This window comes from Podarcis raffonei, chromosome 3, assembly GCF_027172205.1.
Source record: "Podarcis raffonei isolate rPodRaf1 chromosome 3, rPodRaf1.pri, whole genome shotgun sequence".
Lineage (NCBI taxonomy): Eukaryota > Metazoa > Chordata > Lepidosauria > Squamata > Lacertidae > Podarcis > Podarcis raffonei.
The window spans coordinates 62,259,531-62,269,603 of record NC_070604.1 but is presented as its reverse complement, the minus strand read 5'-3'; the positions used below and the strand labels follow the sequence as shown (position 1 = coordinate 62,269,603).

The 10,073-nt window shown below is 48.9% G+C and overlaps 1 pseudogene; it reads left to right on the top strand.

The window, feature by feature from the left end:
- Positions 1-3,180: 3,180 nt before the first annotated feature.
- LOC128411632 (uncharacterized protein K02A2.6-like) lies at positions 3,181-5,770 on the top strand (annotated as a pseudogene).
- Positions 5,771-10,073: the final 4,303 nt, after the last annotated feature.

Genomic DNA, 10,073 nt, shown 5'->3' with positions numbered 1-10,073 from the left:
ATATATATATATATATATATATATATATATATATATATATATGCGCAAATTGCTGCAGAAATGTGGAAAGCTGAACATAAGACCGGAAACATGAAAAATGGAGAGAAGCTGAATTTGAAGTCTTTTTCCATCCCTAGAACTGCCTAACCCATGTCACTCTGTAAAAGTTGGTTTTTACTTTTTGCACAACTGCTGTATGTATTTGATTTTAAAATGCCTCTGGCCCAGTTCCTATTCCTTATTAATATCATTTGTATGACTGCATGGAATAAGCTCAATGATACCTGCAGTGACATGTGAGAACACTCTTACATCTATGTCCACTTCCCTTATTCCCATCCAATCTACCTGAAAATCTCAGCATGTGACGAGGTTTGAGCTGGTTGTTCCAGCTCAACTTTGTGCCTCTCTATGGCCATTCCTGTGTTCTGATACCAATAATTTACAAACTTTTACCACTTTGTAACTAAGCTGCCTGTGCAGCTTTCTGAAGCACATGAACCAGACCTTTGAAGACTTTGTAAGTAAACCAGTTTTTAACTTATCAGATGTATGGTCTTTTCCCCATGTTTTGGAAAGAAACCATTTAAGGGGACATTTTAGAACTCTCTTAGGGGAGCATATTCTAAAGGCCTAACAGTCTATATTTCAATGCTTTACTTTGCTGCATATTTTGTGAGTTTAAATCTCTGCTGGATTTCTTTCACCAAAGACTACTTGGCCCAAACTTGAATCTTGGTATCCAGGTATTCTCTCCCTCCCTCCCTCCCTCCCTCCCCCCCTCTCTCTCTGTGTGTGTACACTTACACTTACACATACACATATAGGTCGATACCAGCAGCTTAAATGCTGGTATTAAATGAATAAGCAGCAAAATAACTGTGCATGCATTTTCATACTTAGTATAATGTGTTTTCAGAAACACATCTTATTTCTGGGTAACAGAGCACAGGATTGCAGCTTTAGTCCTTACTGTGAGCAGAGCAGCAGAAAACGATGAGGCACAGTCACATGATCAGAATTGATGGCAGAATTGCTGTCCCTGAAGGAAACGGGGAAACCGCGATGGCATGCATTGCTACTTTCTTACAGAGATGAAAATCAAAGGTAGCCGTTTTTCAGAAAACTGGTTATACTCTTAACATCAGCAGGTATTAAACTGACATGCAGATGCACTTGATTCAATTCTCACTAAGCAGGCAGCCTGCTTCTGACAAGACACACCAGTATGACTATCAATCAGCAGGATTAATTTGATCTGTTGGCTGCAATCACATCAGAAGCACATTTAAACGATGATGGAAAGATGGCAGATCATAAAAGGGAGAAAGTACAAATTGTAAAATAAATACTAAATACTAAATATGGCCATATAGAAGGCAGGACTAGACCAAAATAATGTTATATGGATACCATGGGCTTTTGTGTACTGCATATGATACAGTACAGCTTGAATTTCAACTCTGAATTCCTCCAGCAATTTTATTGCTCGTGATGCCGTCTTTGGTATCACAGAGGTGAAGAAATGCTACCTTTAGTCTGTTGGAGTGTTATGTACTGAGTTGAATAGGATCCAAACTGCAGCAGTCTGATTGGTCCTAGAACAATAGGATCCAAAAGGCAGCAGTCTGATTGGTCCTAGAACAATAGGATTCAGAAGGCAGCAGTCTGATTGGTCCTAGAACAATGCAGCAGTATGATTGGTTGGCAGGAACTACCCAATCATGCTCCAGATAGAAGTGAATCCACAACCTGATTGGCTTACAGTAGAATTCCGGAATTAGCCAATCATGTGCAGCCCATTGTGTAAATAATGTATATAAAGCAGATACTTTGAGGGGACTTTCATTCATTCCTCCTCACCACTATGAGCTGAATAAAGAGCATGAAATCACTTTGTGACTCTGAGTATATTTCACTGGCGACGAAGGTGGGATCCCGCTGAGCTGACTGCCACACACAGCACCGCAGCACCGCCACCTGCCGCACCGCTGCCTCGCACCGTGTATCCAGGCTTCAGCTCCGGGACACTAGGAACTCAGAATGGCAACCGACAACAGCTTCTCGCCGTTCAACCCAGCATCGGGAGACTGGGAAGCGTACGCCTCCTGTTTCACCTTCCTCCTAGAAGCCAAAGGGGTCACCGACGAAGAAGACGCCAAGAAGAGGGCGATATTCTTCAGCGTCTGCGGAGAGGAGACGTTTGAAATCGCCCGGGCTCTCCTTGCGCCTGAAGACGTCGCTACTGTTCCATACAAAACAATAATGGAACAGCTGAAGGGGCACTTTTCGCCGCAGCCCTCAGTGGTGGCTCGTCGAAATGCCTTCTACGCAAAGCGGCAAGCCCCTGGGGAAACCATAACTGGGTTTGTGACCTCTCTCCGCCAAGCCGCCTGGTTCTGCAACTTCTCAGAGCTGGAGAACATGCTTCGTGACCGCCTCGTCGGTGGCCTGAAGGATGAGAAGCTGCAACGACGCCTCTACGCTAAGAAGGACCTAACGTTCCAGGTCGCTCTGGAGGAGGCCCTGGCAACGGAAGCTGCCGAGAGGTCGACGCAAGAGGCACGGCCGAGCCAGCTGTCCCAACCGAGGGTCCACCACGAAGACCTCACCGACGACTCAGGATCCGACAGGGAGGAGGTGCACCGAGTACAGCAGCGCACTTAAGCAGCCCACATACCACAGCTGCCTCGACGAGAAGGAGGGAGCTGCGCAAGCTGTGGAGAAAGTCACGAGAGGAGGACCTGCCGTTTCCGCAACGCAGAGTGCAGGCAGTGCAGAAAATTGGGACACATCGCCCGGGTGTGTCGGGCTCGGCCCACCCGACGCCAGGCATCAGATGACCAATCCAAGAGCCCCAGGTCCCGGGGCCCAACGCACCAAGGCAACTCGACAGAGCTCACGGACTTCCAGGTATACCAGTTGCCCCACCCCAACGTAGAGAAAATTTATGTTGACGTACAGATAGAGGGGGCCCCATGCCGCATGGAGCTTGACATGGGTTCAACTCTATCCATAATCTCGGCAAGGACCTTAAGGAAACTGTGTCCTACTGGGGGTCCCAAACTCAGGCCGGCCCCATTCACCCTCCGGGACTTCCAAAAACGTAAGGTCCCCACAATGGGGGTGGGGACCTTCAGGGTGCAATACCGAGGGCGGACGCGGCAACTGGACTTGCTTGTGGTCAAGGGCCCCTACATTAGCTTACTGGGATTGGCATGGTTTGGACCACTGGGGCTAGCCGTCACCGGGGTGAACCACACTAGCTTACAAGTGGACGTGGACGCCATATGCAAGGAATTTCCGGGGGTTTTCGATGGGAAATTGGGACAGTATACGGGCCCCCCCCATTGCTCTACAGCTTGACCCCGCAGTACGACCGGTCAGGCTCAAGGCCCGCCGGGTCCCGTTCGCCCGGAAACCCCGTATAGACGAGGAATTGGACCGGCTCGTGGAGCAAGGAGTGCTGGAGCCGGTGCCTAATGCCCCCTGGGAAACCCCAATCGTCACGCCCGTCAAGCCTAATGGTTCAGTCCGCATCTGCACAGACTACAAATGTACCATAAACAAGGCCCTCACGGCCCATGCATACCCAGTGCCAGTGGTCAGCCATGTTCTTGCCACCCTGGCTGGGTCGAAAATTTTTGGCAAGCTGGACTTGGCCCAAGCATATCAACAGCTGCCAGTAGATGAGGCCACAGCAGAGGCACAGACGATTGTGACGCACAGAGGAGCATTCAGGGTAAAGCGGCTGCAATTCGGTGTCAGCGTGGCACCAGGCATATTCCAGAATCTAATGGACTCTCTACTTAAAGGGATTCCTGGCGTCACCCCCTTCTTCGATGATGTGTTGATTGCCGGGCCCACACCAGAGGAGTTTGAGGACCGCCTCCGCACCGTTCTGCACCGTTTCCAGACGGCGGGTCTCAAGGTGAAGCGGGAAAAATGTCTACTAGGAGTGCCTCAGGTGGACTTTCTGGGATTTATGGTGGACGCAGAAGGGGTCCACCCGACTGGGGACAAGGTACGGGCCATTTGGGATGCCCCAGCGCCCAAGAACAAGACTGAACTTCAGGCCTTCTTGGGACTATTGAACTTTTACCATTCCTTCCTTCCCCACAAGGCGGCGGTAGCAGAGCCCCTACACAGACTCCTGGACAAGCGGGCCCCTTGGGTGTGGGGCCAGCGCCAGGAGGCCGCATTCCAGGCAGTCAAGGACTTGCTTGTCTCAAACTCGGTCTTGGCACACTTCGACGAGAGGCTGCCGGTGGTGCTAGCATGCGATGCCTCGCCCTATGGAATTGGCGCTGTCCTGGGACACCAACTCCCGGATGGAAGAGAGGTACCGGTGGCATACTTTTCCCAGACACTCAGCGCAACCGAGCGGAACTACTCGCAAATCGACAAGGAGGGTCTGGCAATTGTGAAGGGAGTAAAAAAATTCCATGATTTCTTGTACGGGCGGCCCTTCACCGTGGTGACTGACCACAAGCCGTTGCTTGGCTTATTTGCCCCTGAAAAGCAGACCCCCCAAGTGCTGTCTCCTCGCGTCCTCAGGTGGTCAATTTTCCTTGCCAGCTACCAGTATGCACTGATTCACCGTCCGGGGAAGGCGATGGGCCATGCGGATGCCCTCAGCAGGCTACCACTACCGGAAACAGGCCCCGACCCAGCACCTGCACAAGAGGTTATGAGCCTGGAGCTGCTTCCCGACCGCCCCATTCAGGCACAAGAAGTTGCACACCATTCCAAGAAAGATAGGGTCATCTCCCGGGTCCTGGACTGGGTGTGGAGGGGATGGCCCAGCAGCAGCCCCGGGCCAGAATTCGCCGGCTACACAACCCGCAAACATGAACTGTCGGCCCACAAGGGGTGCCTGTTATGGGGAAGCAGGGTCGTTGTTCCCCAGCCCCTCCGCAAAAGGGTCCTCACAGCCCTACACGAGACACACCCAGGGGTAGTAAGAATGAAGGCCCTTGCCAGGAGTTATGTGTGGTGGCCGGGGATCGACGGAGAGATAGAGGCCTGGGTCAAACACTGCCAGGCCTGCCAAGAATCCCGCCCAGATCCCCCAAGGGCCCCAGTCCAGTCCTGGGAGTCCGCCCGAGCACCATGGTCACGCCTGCATGTGGACTTCGCTGGCCCCTTTCAGGGGAAAACATTCTTCATAGTGGTGGACTCCTACACCAAATGGCTGGAAGTCGCACTGGTACCGTCCACTTCTACGTCCGCAGCCATCCGGGTACTACGCAGGCTGTTTGCAACCCACGGGCTCCCTGACACTCTCGTCTCAGACAACGGGACTGCATTTACGTCAGGAGAATTCCAAACCTTCACAGCGCAGAACGCCATCCGCCACATCCGTTCGGCGCCATTCCATCCTGCCACCAATGGCCAAGCAGAATGCATGGTGCGGACCACCAAGGACACCCTTCGCCGCATGACACAAGGGGATTGGGAGTACCGCCTTGCCACATTCCTTCTAGCACAGCACAGCACCCCCAGCTCAACGACTGGCCGGAGCCCCGCTGAACTACTAATGGGTCGGCGCCTTGCAATCAGATTGGACCGCCTTCACCCCGATAGAGCTCAGGATGAGGTAGTGGTGGGGGAAGGTAGGAACCCCCGGACCTTCGAGGCCCAGGACCCAGTGTACGCAAAGAATTTTGGGGCAGGCCCAGCATGGGTACCCGCCACAGTCACCAGGGTCACTGGCCCCGTGTCGTATGAGGTGCTAACAGATGGGGGGCAATGCTGGCGCCGCCACTGCGACCAGATACGGCGACGATTCCCGGGAGAAAACCAGGAGGAGGAAAGGTCAGAGGAGTCCCAAGGGAACAGAGGGGCAGTGAGGCCCATAGAGCACGAGGGGCCAGCAGGAGAGGCAGAATCAGTAAATACAGAGAGGACCTGCGAGGCCAAAAGGACACCGGAACCAGAACCACGACTGAGCGAGCCGGTTGCGCCAGACCAAATAGCCCCATCACAGCCAGCATCCTTGGAACACGAGCCAGAACCTGAACCCCGAACCAGGGAACACCCCAGGCCGCAACGCACACGTAGGCCGCCAGCGTACCTCGAGGACTATGAATGTGACCTCCCGGGCAGGACTGGAACTTAGAGGGGAGGGGTGTTATGTACTGAGTTGAATAGGATCCAAACTGCAGCAGTCTGATTGGTCCTAGAACAATAGGATCCAAAAGGCAGCAGTCTGATTGGTCCTAGAACAATAGGATTCAGAAGGCAGCAGTCTGATTGGTCCTAGAACAATGCAGCAGTATGATTGGTTGGCAGGAACTACCCAATCATGCTCCAGATAGAAGTGAATCCACAACCTGATTGGCTTACAGTAGAATTCCGGAATTAGCCAATCATGTGCAGCCCATTGTGTAAATAATGTATATAAAGCAGATACTTTGAGGGGACTTTCATTCATTCCTCCTCACCACTATGAGCTGAATAAAGAGCATGAAATCACTTTGCGACTCTGAGTATATTTCATGGAGAAAAATATAACGTTCAGGTCCTGTTTGCAACAGGACAGTTTTATCATTATTTTCAATGGGTCTTGCAGGTAAGGATGGGGAATCTACTGAGGTCTCATTCCTAACCATTAAGCTGGCTTTACTGATGGATTATTTATTTATTTTAGTGGTTTATCGAATTGCGCAATGTCATCGTTTCTAAGCAGTGTACAATAAGCATAAAACATTTACCAGAAAATCAGTTGAAAATAACCATAAGATCAGGAAAAAACCTCACTTAAATTGCAATAATAATAATAATAATAATAATAATAATAATAATAATATATTTACCAGGCATCAGAAGTTTAATAAGGAGGGGCCATGTCTAATAGCAGGAGAGAGTTACACAGAACTGGGTCCACAATACTGATGACATGTCTCCTTGTGGATATGATAGATCTGTGCCAATGACCTGTGATTTTATGTGGTTTTTATTGTATATATTCTTGTTATTGAAATTGCAGCATAGATATAGATATGCGCGTCATTGGGGAACCACTAACACTGGCCATCATATGATGTTTTTGAGACATTAGTTGCTGTGTGGTGTCCTCATGACTTCCTCCTACGTACAACCATACTTCAGTAGAGCACATGTGACAGAGAAAAGGCTCTGGGATAGCATTAATAGTGGGGAAAGCTCTTAGGGGGCCCTGTTTACAGCATAAATATTTTATTTTAAGCGCCTAAGGGCCATTGCAGTAAATAGGTTAACCCAAGAGTGAGTGGATTGAGCTTTGCCATCAATTAAATGACAACAGATAGATCTATAGCTAAGAGCTGTGCTCCAGCAACATGCATTCTGGGTGGCCTAAGGGAGAGCTTTTATTCAGTAGCTAACATAAAGAGCTTATTTTCTTCTTAAGGGTTGCATTCAAGTGCATAAACTACCGCCTTCCAAGGGGCAAGAAATTTGTCCAGTGTTCCCGCTGAATAACAGAGCCATTGTTAAACACATAATGTTCAAATGCAATGGGTGCATACCTTTCGATGCGCCCGCTATCGGATGTGGAACTCTGACCTTTCAAAATATATGGAAAGTGACATATTGTAAATGACACATGCACATCAATGAGAACTAATGAAGTGGAAGACTCAATGATATGAAAGGAACATCTCAGACAAAGAGTTATACACCTTTTCGCAGAGCCCATTGCAGGGCTACGGAACACAACCTAAATATATGTGAAGAAAGAAAGTTTCTTTATAAATTATTGTACAAATAGCTTTATAGATAAGATACGACCATTTTTTCCCTGTAGAATGTTTGTCTTTCTTCATAACTTATGACAATTTCCCTCAGAACTCTGTTTAGTCAATGCATTTTATAAATTCTATATATGAATTTTACTTCACAACACAGTTAGGAATAAAAATCTATTATATATTTTGGAAAGCTGTTTGTTCGCTGTGTATTTGAACACCTCTTAAAATAAGGTAAGCCAATTTTGCTGAGATCAAGGGGCATGTTTTCATCTATGTTTGGATACAATTTGATGCCATTTTGAACCAAGATAGCAGACTGAATCGTTCAAAAAGGCACTGGTTTTAGCAACTGATTTAAAAACTGAAATGATTTTTAGGTTTCTTAGAATAATCAGACAATGCCAGTTAATTATAAATAACTAAATAAATCCATGCAAAAAAAAAAAAGATGACTTACTTTGCCATGCCATATTGGCAGACCAATATGGCTACTGTTTTGGAAAGCAAGTGAAAGTAATTAATTTTGACTTTCGTGTGCTATTTTTATATGCACATGCATGCACATGGCAGATACCCACAATTTGTTCTCAGCCAGTTGAGGAAAAACTCCCTCCCCTCCTTCTGAAAACTCTACAGCTAGGAAATAAGGGGAGGAATCAGCTCATTCATATCAAATAAAATTCTAACCCTCCCAAGAAGGGGGAAATACTCAGCTAAATTAGAGGAGGAAGCAAACAGGAAGGAAGGAACTCTGATGGGGTGGAAGAATGGGGAGCTTCAGGAAACATTGAGGCCACATGATCTGAAGGACTATCTCTGCTCACATGAACCATCCTTCACCTTGTAGTCATCAAGGCAACACAACCGTGACATTCCCAGAAGTCATTTGGGCTTCTGATTTGATTTGGAAATGCCCTGGAAATGGAGCAGGGCCCAGGCTGCCTGGGTAGAGGCAGGGTTGTGGGGAAAATCCCAGAGACCTCCAGCCTCCTTCCCAAAGCCTGGCAAGGGCTGTGAGGTTGCAATCTCAGGTGTTTTGCTCAAAAATGTGCATTTTGGGGCTTCGTGATCTCCCATGAGTCATGTGACTCGCATGGAGGCAGGCAGTGGCATCGCAAGGGGGGTGGAGCACCCCAGGTGCAATGTCTGGAGGGGTGACAAGAAGACACCCCATGGGGTGCTCACCCTGCCACCACAGGCGCGACGGCGCAAGCAGCCATTGCGCTGCCGCAGCCTTATGTGGAGGATCCCACCACCGTCGTCCGTATGGTGCTCGGGTGGTGCTGGCGGCAAACCACTATGTACAACGCATGTGCAGTGTCACATGCATGCACTGTATGTACCGACGCCGCATATGCGCTGCACATAGCGGTTTGCCGCTGGCGCCTCCCAAGCGCTGTATGGACAGTTGTGGGTTCCCTCCGTCGCCGCTACAGCCGCAAGCAGAGGATCCCACCGCCGTCCGTACAGCGCTTGGGTGGCGCCAGTGGCAAACTGCTATGTACAACATATGCGCGGTGTCGCACGCATGCGCTGTATGTAGTGACGCTGCACATGCGCCCTACGTAGTGATGCCATGCATGCGTTGTACGTAGCAATTCCATGCATGTGCCATACGTAGCAGTGCAATGTGTGTGCAGCCAGCGGTTTGCCCTGCCCTGGGTGTCGGTTAGCCTTTGTTTGCCCCTGGGAGCAGGAAGATGCACATCCTAGTTTCTGCGGTCAACATGTTGGAGGGTATGGCAGTGATGGCTACCAACCTGGATGGTATTAAAAGAGGATTAGACAAATCAATGGAATATAAGTCTATCAATGATGAAAGCTATGCTCTGCCTCCGTGGACTGTGGGGCAATGCTCTGCTTCCATGGTCAGATATAGTATGCTTCTGAATACCAGTTGCTGGAAACTGCAGCAAGGGAGAGTGCTCTTGTACTGCTTGCAGGTTTCCCCTGGGCATGTGGTTGGACACTGTGAGTACTGAATGCTGGACTAGATGAGGCATTGGCCTGATCCAGCAGACTCATCTCATGTATGTATGGCAAGCTGTGTTAGGTCTGGCGTGATTGCATGTGCACGCACACACACACGCACACACAATGGATAAGTTTTTAGGTTTCCATTTTGTTGTTTTCTCTAATTGGTTTTAATGGCTGTATCATTTTGTAAGTCACTTTGGACAACTTTTCATGAAAAAAGTGACTACTACATGCATAGATTATTGCAAATGATGTTGATGCCCTGGGGCCACGGGTTTGTGCATTTATTTAAAAGATGAGAACTTAAAGTACTATTACTTGCAGAAGATTTGCTTTGTCTCAAGATTATTCCAAAAGCATCTA